Source organism: Camelus dromedarius, chromosome 18 (assembly GCF_036321535.1).
Source record: "Camelus dromedarius isolate mCamDro1 chromosome 18, mCamDro1.pat, whole genome shotgun sequence".
In the NCBI taxonomy this organism is placed as follows: Eukaryota; Metazoa; Chordata; class Mammalia; order Artiodactyla; family Camelidae; genus Camelus; species Camelus dromedarius.
The window spans coordinates 43656120-43670783 of record NC_087453.1 but is presented as its reverse complement, the minus strand read 5'-3'; positions in this window follow the sequence as shown (position 1 = coordinate 43670783).

Sequence of the window (14664 nt, the reverse complement as noted above, 5' to 3'; positions counted from 1 at the left end):
TGGGTGCCTCTCTCTCGCCAAGGCGCGCTGCCTGGCCAGGTTAACTGCCCTTTGAGAGCTACCAGGAAGGGCAAGTCCCAAGTCCTCGGGGCAGGCGTCAGGAAGCGCAGGCCCGCACGTCTGCTCAGGCTCAGGCCGAAGCCGCCTCCCACCAGCGGAAGGTCTTCTCCAGGGAAGTCTCAGTTCTGCACTGAAGGCCTTTCAACTGATTGGATCAGGCCAGGCCAGCCCAGCCCACGGAAGGCAATCTCCCTTACTTAACGCAGCTGATTATAAACTGTAACCACAGCTGCAAGGTACCTTCCCAGCAACAGCTACGTTAGTGTCTGACTGAATAACGGGGGCGGGGCCCACAAACAGACCGTCCCAGCCCCCATCAGTGTCATTGCTTGTTAATTTCTTTCCCCTCCCCTACCCTCCCTGCTTGAACAAAATCGGTAACACACATGTAGTTTTTTCATTCGTTGTATAGGGCTATAACTTTCTTTTTTGCATATAATTTTTGGCAGTTGCCATTGCCAAAATTAGGTTTTTGGTTCATATATATTTAGGTTTGGGAGGAGGAAATTTTTTTCTCTTTGGTTTTGATAAAAGGGTGCGAGGAGTTTTTAAATGCTGTGCCCAGGCCTGTCCCATTTGGGACAGCTACTTAAGGGGGGGGGTGTCCCATCAGGCTGGGGGCACCTCCCCCACCCCCGGGACCTCCCTTCCCTCTGGCTCCTTCCCCTTTTCTGTGAGGAATTAAGACGCTGTAACTTTTGGGGGGGGAAGAGTCTCCCTTTCCTGTGTTTATGCTCAGACTTGATGGCTGCCCTCGCGTTTGCCCACCACTCTGACATCTGAAGCTCGCCCACAGTGAGCAAGCCCCTTGCCCTCTGCAGATGAGGAGGGGGTAGAACACATTTCCACTCGGGCGAAGCCGTGTTCCTTCCCCCTCCCCACCGTTCTAACGAGTCTTTTGAGGAAGGCCAGAGGGGTCTGAAATTCACATCTGCATCAGACCACTGCCCCACCCCCAGGACCCCTCACTTACTTCTCACCAAGAGGGGCAACCCCAGGCTTTGATTCCAGCCAAGCCCCACCCACCTCCTGTTGGCCCTGCCTGCCCCGGGCTTCTATTTGCACACCTCACACATGGGCTGGGAGTTAGGCAAAATCTCAGCATATTGGCTGGGACTCTACCTTCTACAGAGAGATGTAGCTCACACGTGGCTTCCCGTTGCCCCATCTCAGCTCTCCCTGCGCCCCCCCCGCACCCCCCCACCACACCCTTCTTTGGGGAAGCTGCTTGTGATGGTTAATTTTCTGTGTCACCTTGCCTGGATCACAGGGTGCCCAGATACTTGGTTAGACTTTATTTCTGAGTGTGTCTGTGAGGGTGTGTCTGGATGAGATTAGCATTTGAATTGGTGGACGATTCAGACAGACTTCCCCAGTGCGGGTGGGCCTCAGCCAATCTGTCGAAGGCCTGAGAAGAACAAAAAAGTGGGAGAAGGAGAATTCACAGTCTCTGCCCGACACTGAGCCGGTGCCCGTCTCCTCCTGCCCTCAGACTGGGCTTTACACCGTCCGTGGGTCCCCGCACACGCTTTCGCCCGTGGGCTCTGCAGGGAGACCTTCCTGGGGAGGGAGGCAGGGCACGAACCCTTTCTTAGGACATAAGCCCCTGCTGGGGAGAGGGCTCTGCCCTCCATGCTGGCTACCCGGCTCGTGTTCCTCAGGCTGCAGTTGGTCTGTCCCTCTTCGGCCCCTCCTGCCTGTTGGGCCTGGAGACACCGGGTTCCTCCTGCCTCCCATCTCTGCAAACACCCCTGTCCGTACGGGGTTCACTGCCCCCGAGGGAGCCAGTGCCTCCAGTGGCAGTGGCAGTGGCATCTCCGCGCGCCGGGCTTCCAACCAACCCGAGTCCCTTCCTTGCTCAGGTTATTACTCAAGTGCAAAATCCTGTCACCGCAGGGTGCTGGCACCCGAGAGTCACCGTGTTCTGTAACTTCCTCCTCTGCGTGTGGACTGGCACTCGGAGCGCCTGTCCTCTGGGTCGGAGGGATGGTGTGCTAACCGGTGACTTCGCCGTCTTCACTCCTGTGTCTCCTCTTTGCTGGAGCCTTTGGCTTGGACGCTGATGGGCTTCCCGATCACTTTGCTCAGCAACCTGCACATCCTGCCTGGGGTCACCGGCACATCCCGCCTTGGGCCTCCCACTGCCCCTGTGCCCGAAACACCCTCACCTGCCCGGCTGGGATGACACCTGCTCTGGGGTCCCGACCCTCCCCTTGCTCAGGCCTCTCCTCCCCGTGGGTCCCTCAGCCTCTTTCCTCCCGTCCTGCCCAGGTCCTGCCCTTCACCACGCGGCCCACAGCTGTCCTCATGAGAAATCCAAACACCCTACCCAGCTGGCTGGGGACTCTGGGATCAGAGGCCATGGCCATCACTCCAGCCTCTTCCCTTGTTCTGCTCCTGAGATTGTACCTGTGCCGGAGAAGTCTACCTGGCCTCTCTCAGCCATGGGCCGGGCGGGTGTGGCTGCCCTCCTGCTCCTCCACCCCTACCCCGGCCACCTCTGCCTCGCCCTCTGCCTCCAGCAGAGGTGACCAGTCCATCTGGTACCGCCCTGCCCACCTGCCCATCCCCTGAAAGACTAAACATCTGTGGGCACTGAATTCTGGCGCCTAATTCTAGTTTCCAGCATGAGGTGAAACTGTGGGTGACTCGTTAGTCAAATCCATTTCACCTGCTGTCACCCATCAGGGTAGTTTTAAGACTTGCACGCCCTCCAAGCAGCACGGAGCCTCAACAATCAGATGCTTGCCCGAGCTGTTTTCCAGGAAATTGGAGTCTGGTTTGAGTCAAGTCTGGATGGGGCCACCACCCACCCCCCCGGCAGCTGGGTGACCTTTTGAAGAGCCCTGTAGCTGAGTTACAGCTGATCAGAGCCTTTCCCCTGGCTCGCCACACTCCCCATGCCTCAGGTCGCCCTGCCACTTGATTCGTTATCCATAAACACCCCGCCCCTTGCCCTGGGGAGGCCGACTTGAGTTTTGTTTCTCAGCTCCTCGCCGGTCTCTTTGCTGAAACCCCAGCGTCTCTCGCTTTTGACCTGCTGCATGTCGGGCAAGACCAGCCTGGTTCGGTAACAGAAGGTTCTCAGCAAATAGCTGTCGAGAAGATTCACCGCGGCTTTGGGGTTTGGACAAAGGAATTTTCTTCAAAGCCAAACTTCAGGCTTTGCAGCAGGGGAGGTCTAGCTGTGAAGTTTGAAAAACACGTATCTTTCTATCGGCTAGTTCTGAAACAAGGTTGTAGATAAAAATGCACGTGTGTCAGTAGACTAGAAAAAATTTGGGTATCAACTCTTCTACAACCTAAAAATTTTTCAAGATATTTTAAATTTCAAGTAATATCCTGGTTATGTGGGCTTATGTATTGCTATAAGATGGGTAGTGTTGCAGTATGTTTTGCCGCTTAGACACATTTATAATCGAGGTCGATATTCAGGCTTCATCAAATTTTGACAGACTAAATGATTTATTAAGTCTCTTAATCTTACTAAATCTCTTACTGAGATAATTTATTGTTTTTGCAAACCATTACATGCTTATTGTTAAGAAATTAAAACAATGTAGAAAATTAAAATGAAGAGGGAAAAATTGTACCATCCGGAGATACAGTTGTCTAAACGTCTCTCTGCGTGTAAGACTATTTTACATAAATATTTTTGTTCACTAATAAACTGAAATTTATTTCCTTGTTTAAAAAAAAATTCCTGATTTTTTGCTCCATATACCAAGAAATGTGTTACCTGCTGTGAAAGAACACCTGCTTCTCCCCCCTCTCTCCTTAAGATTCCGTAAGATCAGGATCAGCTTTCACAAGGAGAGTGAAGTTATCCAGTCCGAAGGTGCTGAGTGAGCATTTTGTGTGTGCCTGCCCTCTGGGGATAGAAAGCGTGAGCATTTGCCATTTGGAGAGAGGATGCTGGCCGCGGAGAATTTAAGGTGCACACATATCAGCTGCTTCGTCCTCTGCCAGTGGGTCATGAAGGCCCCCCAGGGAGAAGGACACCGAATTAAAACCACAGCCAGGTCTAGGCACCTTCAGCCTCTCAACCGTCTGATATTGCACGTGGCTCTGCCCACCTCTCCATTTATTCAAACCCTTCCAACGTCTTCTCTCTTTAGTGAGAACTGGGTGGGGGAGGGTTCTCCCAACTGCTAGACGACTTTCTCGATGGAAAGCCTCTCTCTGACAAAAGCTGACGTTTTTCCCTCGAGCCACATCCTGTGTTTCCCACACGTCCCGTCTCAGAGTTCTGAAACCGCACCTTGACTTCCCCTGGGTTGAAGTGCACAGTATACACGTGCTTGTCACCTCTGTGCCGTTTGGGTGACCTGGTTAGATGGTAGCCCATCCAGTCTGATCGATGCTCCCGTGTTCCTCCATCCTCCAGGGAACAGAGCAAACAGCACCACGGGATCTTACTGTTTAATGGTTTTATTGTTTGTTGTTTTTTGTCTCAGTTACATCCCCAGCCCCAAACATCGCAGCCTCGTAGGAGCAAGTGCGTGACTTCCCACCCAGGGAGGCGGCTCGGGAGGCTGCTGGGCGAGCACAACTCCTGACCTGCTGCCGGATTTCGCCCTGTTGGGGCAGTGCAAGTCCTGCATATAAGTCGGGGGTGCATTCATTATGGCGAAAACCGTACAGCTACATTTTCAGTTTTTCTGCAGTTAAACCAAACTGTTCCGAGCCCTTGGGAGATCTTGGAGTGAGACCAGCTACGATGTGGCTCACCAGGCTGTGCTGTGTCCCTGGGGGGCGGGGGTGGGCAGTGCTGGTCCTGCGGCTTTTTCTGTCTCAGCCGGTAGCACTCGAGATGCCCGAGGATCAACTCAGATCATCGTTCTTAATAAGCTTTTTCTCAAAACTGTTCAACTGAGGAGCCAAAAGTGAGATAAGGATATGGGGTAGAAAACATGCTCAAGGACTTTGCAAACTGAGATCCTTTAAGCCATCTGTAACTTAGAACAGTTTTACTTAAAATGGTGTCCACTGGGGTTGGTGTCCAGGTGACTGTGCCCATGGTGTTCTAGAACCTTCTGACTGATGTAACAATATACCGAGAGGTCACTGCCTCCTGAGTTCGTCGTGGCGGCGATGCCAGGAACACAAACCCTCCAGCCTGACTCTGCCTTCTGTGGACAGTGGGACTCTCTCTGGCGTGATCAGCGATGGTGGCTTTCCTAACTGGAGCCAGGACTTCAGGCATCCTGACCTCGGGGCCATGAAGGTAACAAGTCTCTTGTTGGAGTGTGTCCCAAACATCAGTTTTCATTTTTTCTTTTGAATTTACTTCTGCAAGGAGACCCAAGAACTCACTCCAGTTGCATTTTTTCCCATTGCCTATTGACAAGTGCCTCAGACCCAGGCTCCTGCTCATCCCTGGCCAACTGCAAAATTGATGAGACTTAGTTTCTTCTGACACTCCAGTCCCTCATCTACATTCACGATCGCTTGAGGGTTCCCGATAAATCAAAAACAGGGGCAAAAAATCTCCTTACTCTGCTCCTCCCTCCTCCGTTGGACCTGGAAGTGGTAGACACAGGGCACGGACACTCTCAGGCTTTAATTGCGCACGGAACTGAGCAGTCTCTGCTCCTTTCTAGGGAAAGACTGGACGCCACAAAGCACTGGTGGTGTTATCCCAGGAAAGGAGGAGAGGACATGGGGTGGGGGGCAGCGGCGGGCTAATGCCCTTCTGGTGAAGACCCTTTCCTCCGTGAGCTGGGAGGGGAATCTGCATGTGGCAGGCATCCCTGGCTGGGGGGGTGACCTCGGGCTGAGCAGACAGGTGTGTTTCTTAAATACATGGATTGTCTAACGATAAAGGAAGCCTAGAATTGACATATTTCTTAAAACATGCCTTTTTGTTTGGAGTTTTTTTGGCCAAGCTTTTGATTGGAATGAAAACCCAGTGGAATATGTTTCCGTTTCGATAGGGCCTAAGGCCGTCTTTGTGGAACTGGCTGAGTGTGTGAGACTCTGCTTTGCTTCCTCCTCCCCTGAGACTCCCTCCTCACCTCTTACTCCAGCTCTCTCTCCCCTTCCCCTTCGCCTTCACTGCCCAGCATCCTCCTCCCCACCCCTCCTTCCTCTCCTCACCTACATTTCTCAGTGTTACCCCCTCCCCCCACTTCCCCATCCCCCAAAGGCAGTGTTTGGTATTCACCTTAATAAATACAGAAAGGGATAAATTAAGGCAATTAGTCTTTCTCAGTGAGGACCTATAACCACGTTTCATGGAGAGACCCCCTTGTTGATTTAGGGAATATGAATTTGAACCGGCACGCTGACCTCATGTGCATATAAACTCACTCTCTTTAACAGAAAACATATGTACATTGTCCCACAGTGCAGGAATCTACATCCAAGAGTAAATGCGTACGGTGTACAGAAGTTTCATTCCTGGGGCTCTCCCTCCTCCATCTGTTCCCCAAGGGAACACCGGGAAAGCTCTCTCTTCTCTTAAACCACATGGACATAATCAAATACATGTGGGCCTGGCTGCCAGACGTGGTGACGGGCTCACGCATCAGTCTGTTGTGTAGAGCATCATGGCTGTTGTTCGGGGGCCGCGGGCCTTTGCGGGTGGTCCGTATTCATAAGTGGCTGGTGACTGGTGGCAGGATTCGTAAGGGCAGGCACTTCCTCCTGTGAGCAGCGATGCTGGGCCTGAGTGCGGGGCTCGTCATCTCCCGGGCTTTGCTCTAAGGAGCATGGATGTAGAGCAGGGAGGTAGTGGTCATCCCCGATTCGGGCCTACTGAGTGCGCGAAGGGATTTAACTTTCTTCCCCAGGGAAAGGCTGACTTCCTTACTGTCATCCGATCCTGGTGGACGCAGGTGGCCCAGAGGGCCCTGTGCTTCATCTCTGGGCCTCTGACATCTGTACATTCATACTAGACTTAAAAAATTTTTAATTCTATCTCTTTACTCGTTCAGATTTTCTGTTTCCTCTTGAGTCAATAGGTCATCATTTTCTAGGAGTTTGAACATTGCGTCTAGGTATCTAATTTGCTGAATAACATGCAGTTGTTCACAGTATTTCCTTACATTCCCTTTTATTTTTGTCAGGTCAGTAACAATGTCCTCACTTGAATTTCTGATATTATTTGCATCTTTCTTCTTAGCTTCCCTCAAGGTTTGTCAATTTTGTCAAACTTCTCAAAGAACAAACTTTTGGATTCACTGATTCTATTTTTTTTTAATTGAAGTATAGTCAGTTTACAATTTTGTGTCAATTACTGATTTATAGCATAATAGTTCAGTCATATATATACATACATATATTCGTTTTCATGTTCTTTTTCATTATATGTTACTACAAGTTATTGAATACAGTTCTTTGTGCTGTACAGAAGGACCTTGTTCATCTATTTTATACGTACTAATGTGTATCTGCAAATCTCAAACTCCCAGTTTATCCCTTCCTTCCATCTTTCTCCCTGGTAACCATAAGTTTGTTTTCTATGTCTCTGAGTCTGTCTCTGTTTTATAATTAAGTTCATTTGTGCCTTTTTTTTTTAAAGATTTCACATATGAGTGATATCATATGGTATTTTTTTCTCTTTCTGGCTTCACTTAGAATGATGATCTCTAGGTCCATCTATGTTACGGCAAATGGCATTATTTTATTCTTTTCATAGCTAAGTAGTATTCCATTGTGTATATATACCAAACTTCTTTATCCAGTCATCTGTCGATGGGCATTTAGGTTGTTTCCATGTCTTGGCTATTGTAAATAGTGCTGCCATGAACACTGGGGTGCATGTGTCTTTTCAAATTAGAGTTCCCTCTGGATATACGGCCAGGAGTGGGATTGCTGGGTCATAAGGTAAGCCTATTTTAAGTTTTTTTTGAGGTGATTCTATTGTTTTCTATTCTGTCTTTCATTTTTCTCCATTCGAATCCCCATTTCCTCCCTTCTGCTAGTTTTGAGACATATGGACCAATGGAACAGAATAGAGAGCATAGAAATGAACCCACAAACTTTTGGTCAACTAATCTTTGACAAAGGAGGCAAGAACATACAATAGAATGAAGACAGTCTCTCCAGCAAATGGTGTTGGGAAAACTGGACAGCAGCATGTGAATCAATGAAGCTGGAACACTCCCTTACACCATACACAAAAATAAACTCAAATTGGAGTGTACTTTAATTCTTCTTTTCTAGTTTCTTAAAGTGGATGTTTGTTGATGAGATCTTCTTAAATGTAGGCATTTGTGGCTGTAACGTTCCCCTGAGTGCTGCTTTCATAATTTCCCATACATCTTGGTATGTTTCCATTTCATTCATTGCAAAGTACTTCCTAACTTCCTTTGTGATTTCTCCTTTGACCCATTGGTTATATGAGAGTGTGCTGTTTAATTTCCACAGATCCGTGACTTTTCCACTCTCCCTCTGCGAGGGCTTCCTGGCTTCGTTCCACTGTGGTTGGAGAGCACACTCCCACTGCTGTCACCTCTGTCCAGCCTGTCACGGTCCAGGAATGGTCTGCCTGGAGGATGCTCCACGTGCACTTGAGCAACGTGGATTTCGCTATGCATTGTGCCCTGTGAAGCTATAGGGCCTGCCGGGTCTGGCTGGGCTGCCATGGTGCTCAGTTTCCTGCTTCCCTGCTTCCCTGCTTCCCTGCTGATTGTCTTACCCACTACTGAAAGCAGAGTATGGACATCCCCAGTGATCACTGCGGAATTATTTCTCCTTCAGTCCCATCAGTTTTGCTTGTGTGTTTGGAGGCTCTATGGTTAGGTGCTTATTACGCTTACAGAAAGATGTTTGGGGCAAGTTAGTCATTCTCTTTAATTTTATCTAAAAACTCTTTATTGAAAATGCCGACAATGATGTAAATTAACAACTCGGGAATATTGGCTGAAAGCAAATCTTCACTGGTGCCAGTCCCAACTTGAATTACTCCTCGATCATTTGTCAGACAGTCTTTTTCTTGGGAATTGTATTCATGTGGTTAGTTGCCACAGATGCCCCCTTACTGCCTTACTAACAGGGATCCAAAACCTCCTTCCGTGAGGGTCCACGCATTCTGTGTTTCAGGCTGTTTGAATATAAGGAGCACAACCAGCCCAAGTGAAGGCTACCTCTGGAGAGGGTGGTGCGACTTTTTCCAGCTATAATTCAGTAACTATGATTCCCTCAACCTGTAACAAATGTTCCAGTCAAATATCCTGCCTCCCCTTCCGATGAGTCAGGGCCTCTCCTTCAAGAGTAAACTGCCAGAGCCACTACTCAGTTCTCCCCTGAGATGTCTTTTTAGCAGGTGTGACTTCGTACCTTTTAGTAGCACTAAGAACTTGCCTCCCAGAATCTCAGATGGGGAGGGCGATAAAGTAGGCAGCCTGACTAAGGTTTCCCAAAGGAGAGGCACAGCTTCCCCCGCGCTTTAAACACCTTTCCTTTTAAACCAGAAAATTCACACATATGCTGTTGAACAACCAATGGGTCAACAAAGAAATCAAAAGGAAAGAAATACCTTGAGACAAATTAAAATGGAAACACAATGTACAGAGTCTTAAAGGATCAGCAAAAGCAGATCTGAGGGAAGTTCACAGAGATAAATGCCTACCTCAAGAAACAAAAATCTCAAACAACCTAGCTTTACACCTCAAGGAACTAGAAAAGAATAAAACCCAAGTTAGTAGAAGTGAATAATAAAGATGAGAGCAGAAGGAGACCAAGAAAAAGAAAGAAAGAAAAAAAAAGAATCAATGAAACTAAAAGCTGTTTTTTTGAAAAGATAAACAAAATGGACAAACCTCTAGCTGCACTCACCAGGAGAAAAGATAGAGGGCTCAAATAAAACCAAAAATTAAAGAGATGTTAAACTGATACTACAGAAATACAAAGGATCATAAGAGACTACTATGAACAACTATATTCCAACAGATTGGACAACCCAGAAGAAAAGGACAAATTCCAGAAAGAGACAACCCTCCAAGACTGAATCCTGAAGAAACAGAAAATCTGAACAAACTGATTACCAGTGAGGAAATTGAATCAATAATCAAAAACCTCCCAAAAGAAGTTCAGGACCAGATGGCATCACTGAATGCTCCCAAACATTTAAAGATGATTTTAATACCTATGTTCTCAAACACTTTCAAAAATTGAAGAGGAAGAAATGCTTCTGAACTAACTTTGAGAGTAATGTTACCCTGATATCAAAACCAGACAAAGACACTACAAAAAAGAAAACTACAGGCGAGTATCCCTGAAGAATGCAGATGCAAAACTCCTCAACAAAATATTAACAAACCGACTATAACAGTACATTAAAGATCACACACCATGATCAAGTGGGATTTATTCCAGGAATGCAAGGATGGTTCAATGTGTGCAAATCAGCCAGTGTGATGCACCTTGTTAACAAAATGAAGGGTGAAAATCATGATCATCTCTAGATACATAAAAGGCATTTGACTAAATTCATCTAATTTTTTTAAAAATTAAAAAACAGTGTGGTAATGGCATAAAACCAGGCACCATCATTTACTCAGCAGTCTGAGTTTCCCCTTCATTTCTATTAATGTAGTGTATTATATTGATTGATTTTCCTCTGTTGAACCAGGAGCCCACTCGGTCATAGGGTAAAATCCTGTCAGTAGGATGCTGGATAGGGTTGACGGCATTTTGTTGAGGCTTTCCCCACCTACAGCTGTAAGGGATATTGGTCTGTAGTTTTCTTGTGTATCTCTGTCAGGCTTTGCTATCAGGGTAACACTGGCCTCACAGAATGAATGAGGAAGAAGGTTTTTTTTTTTTTAAGTTTAAGAGAAATTGGGTGTTAATCCTTTAAACGGTAGAATTCACCAGTGAAGTCATCTGATCCAGGGCTTTACTTTGTTGTGAGGTTTTTGATTACTGACTATAAGCTCCTTAATCATATTGATCTGTTCAGGTTTCCTATTTATACATGATTGAATTTTTGTTGTGTATTTCTAGCTATTTGTTCATTTCATCTAAATTAACTAATTTGGTGACACATTTATTCCTGGTATGCTCTTATAATCCTTTCCATTTCTATAAAATCATTAGAAATGGCCCACTTCAATTTTTGATTTTAACTGTTTGAGTCTCCTCTCTTTTGTCGCGGTCAGTCTAGCTAAAGGTTTGTCAGTTTTGTTGATATTTTCAAAGAACTTTGGTTTTATTGTTTTTTCCCCCTCTATTAGTTTCTATTGTCTATTTCTTTAAGTTCTACTCTAATCTTTATTCTTTTATCTTTCCTTCAAAGTTGAGTTTGCCCTTTCTCTAGTTTCCCAAGGTCAAGGCTTAGGTTATTGATTTGAGAGCTTCCTTCTTTTTTAAATGTTACAGCCATACCTTTCCTTCTGAGCACTATTTTGCTGCATCCTGTAAGTTTTGGTGTGTTGTTTTTACTTCACCTCAAAGCAATTTTTAATTGAATAATCACTGGCTTGCTTTTCATCTAATTTTGATCTTTTAAGTTTTTAAAGTGAAATCAACCAGAAAGCAAGGGTGTAAGGGAAGCAATATACCAACACTTCTGAGGTAAACACAAATTTTAGATCCCTTAAAAAAAATTCTTTTTGGAGTAAACAGGCTTTGCTGTTTATAAGGCAGAGTTGAAGAACCGCCGCCCCTCCGTGCTCCGCGGCCCCTGGGTTTCCCCGCTCGGTTCCCACGGTCATAATCAGAAAGCGGCTTCCTTGCAGCTGGGGTGCAGACCTTGGCGGCGACAGTAATCACTCCACTTAGAAAAGCGTTTTCCAGTTTCCCTCGTGACTTCTTCTCCCCATTGGTTGTTCATTAGTGTGTCCTTTTCCACATGGCTATGAAATTTCCAGCTTTCCTTGTGACTGACTTCTAGTGTCCTTTCATTGTGGTCAGAGAAGATACTTTGTATGATTTCAATCTTTTTATATTTATTGAGAATTTTTCTATGGAACAATGTATTTTGGAGAACGTTCCCTGTGGACTTGAAAGCACGTGTGTTCTGCTGCTGCTGGGGGAGTGTTCTGTCTGTCTTTCTGCTCTAGGAGTGCTCGAGCGCGTCCTGTTTCCTTCTTGACCTTCTGTATAGTTTCTCTATCCATTATTGAAGGTGGGGCATTAAAACCTTCAACTGTTATTGTAGAACTATCCCTCCCTTCAATCTTGTTAAATTTTCTGTATCATGTATTGTGCGGCACTATTGTTAGGCGTGTATACATTTATGATCGTTCTCGATGGATTAACCATTTTATCAACATAAAATGTCACTGTCTCTTGAAACAATATTTGACTTAGTCTATTTTGTTTGATTTTAGTATAGCTGCCCCAGCTGTTTTGGTTATTATTTGTGTGGAAAATCTTTTTTCCATTCACTTGCAACCTATTTGTGCCTTTGGAGCTAAAGTGAGTATCTCTGAGATAGCATATACTTGGATCATGTGTTTTTTAATCTATTCTGCTGGTCTCTCTTTTAATTAGAGTTTAATTCTCTTATAATTATTGATAAGGACATACTTATGCAATTTTGCTATTTGTTTTCTGTATAGCTTATAATTTTTGTTCCCCAATTCCTCTAATATTGCCTTCTTTTATGTTTAATTTTTTTCAAGTGTATCATTTTGACTTCTTCTCAAAATATAAATTCTTTATATTTCCATATGTACATATTTCTGTACATAATATATTTCTGTGTATTTTTTCTAGTTATTCATAATTATCCTGGGGATTATAATTGTCATCTTAATTTTCTAACAATTTAGGGGGGTTTTGGTATATATATATTGATTGATTGAAGTATAGTCAGTTTATAATGTCTCAGATTCTGGTGTAATTTTTAAATTTTTCTTTGTTGAACTATAGTTGATTTACAATGTTATGTTAATTTTTGGTGTACAGCGTAGTGATTCATTTATACAAATATATACATATTCCTTCTCATATTTTTCCATTATAGGCTATTATAAGGTATTGAATATAGCTCCCTGTGCTACACAGTAGGACCTTGTTGTTCAGCTATTTTATATATAGTAGTTAGTATCTGCAAATCCCAAACTCCCAATTTATCCCTCCTCACCGCCTATTCCCCTGGTAACCACAAGTTTGTTTTCTATGTCTGTGAGTCTGTTTGTTTTGTAAATAAGTTCATTTATGTCCCTTTTTTTTTTCTTCTAAATTCCACATATAAGTGATATCATATATTTTTCTATTTCTGGCTTACTTTACTCAGAATGACATTCTCCAGGTCTATCCATGTTGTGCAAATGGAGTTACTTTATTCTTTTTTATGGCTGAATAGTATCTACATATACACAACTACTTTATCCAGTCATCTGTCGATGGACATTTAGGTTGCTTCCATGTCTTGGCTACGTATATAGCACAGCTATGAACATTTGGGTATCATGTATCTTTTCAAATTAAGTTTCCTCCAGATATACACCCAGGAGTGGGATTGCTGGATCATAGGGTAAGTCTATTATCAGTTTTTTAAGCATCTCCATGCTGTTTTCCGTAGTAGCTGCACCAACCTGCATTCCCACCAGCAGTGTAGGAGGGCTCCCTTTCCTCCACACCCTCTTCAGCATTGATCATTTGTGGACTTTTTAATGATGGGCATTCTGACTGGTGTGAGGTGATCCCTCATTGTAATTTTGATTTGCATTTCTGATAATTAGTAATCCTGAGTGTTTTTTCATGTGCCTATTGGCCATTTGTGTGTCTTCATTGGAGAAATGTTTGTTTAGGTCACCTGCCCATTTTTGCACTGGGCTTTTTGTTGTTGTCGGTACTGAGTGGTATGAGCTGTTTGTGTATTCTGGAAATTAAGCCCTTGTCAGTTGCACTGTTTACAAATATTCTCTTCCCAGTCCACAGGGTGTCTTTTCGTTTGTTTTCCTTTGCTGTGCAAAAGTTTATAACTTTAATTAGGTCATTTGTTCATTTTTGCTTTTATTTCTATTGCCTCAGTGGGATGCCCTAGGACATTGCTATGATTTAGTCTGAGAATGTTTTTCCTATGTTGTCTTCTAGGAGGTGTATGGTGTCATTATGTTTAAGTCTTCAAGCCATTTTGAGTTTATTCTTGTGTATGGTGAGGGAGTGTTCTAACTTCACTGATTCACATGCAGCTGTCCAGCTCTCCCAACACCACTTGTCGAAGAGACTGTCTTTTGTCCGTTGTGTATTACTGCCTCCATTTGTTGAAGATTGATTGACCATAGGTGTGTTAACAATCTAGTTTGAATACCAACTTCAATAGTGTACATAGTGTACAAAAATTCTCCTGTACAATTCCATCCCCTCTTATGCTGTTTGTTCACTTATCTTTATATATTGTGTGCTCATAAACATGTTTAGAACTGTTCATTAGTTTGTCTTTTAAATCACACAGGAAGAAAAGTTACAAAACAAAAATACAATGCTGACTTATACTTAACTCTGCAGCTACCTTTACTGGTATTATTATTATTATTATTATTATTATTATTATTATTATTATTATTAGTGTGGCTTCAAATTACTGCCCAGTGTCCTTCCACTTTAGCCGTTAGCATTTCTTGTAGGTTATGTCTATTAATTATGAACTCGGTATATCTGGGAATGCCTTCATTTCTCCTTTAGTTTTGCTGGACATAGAAT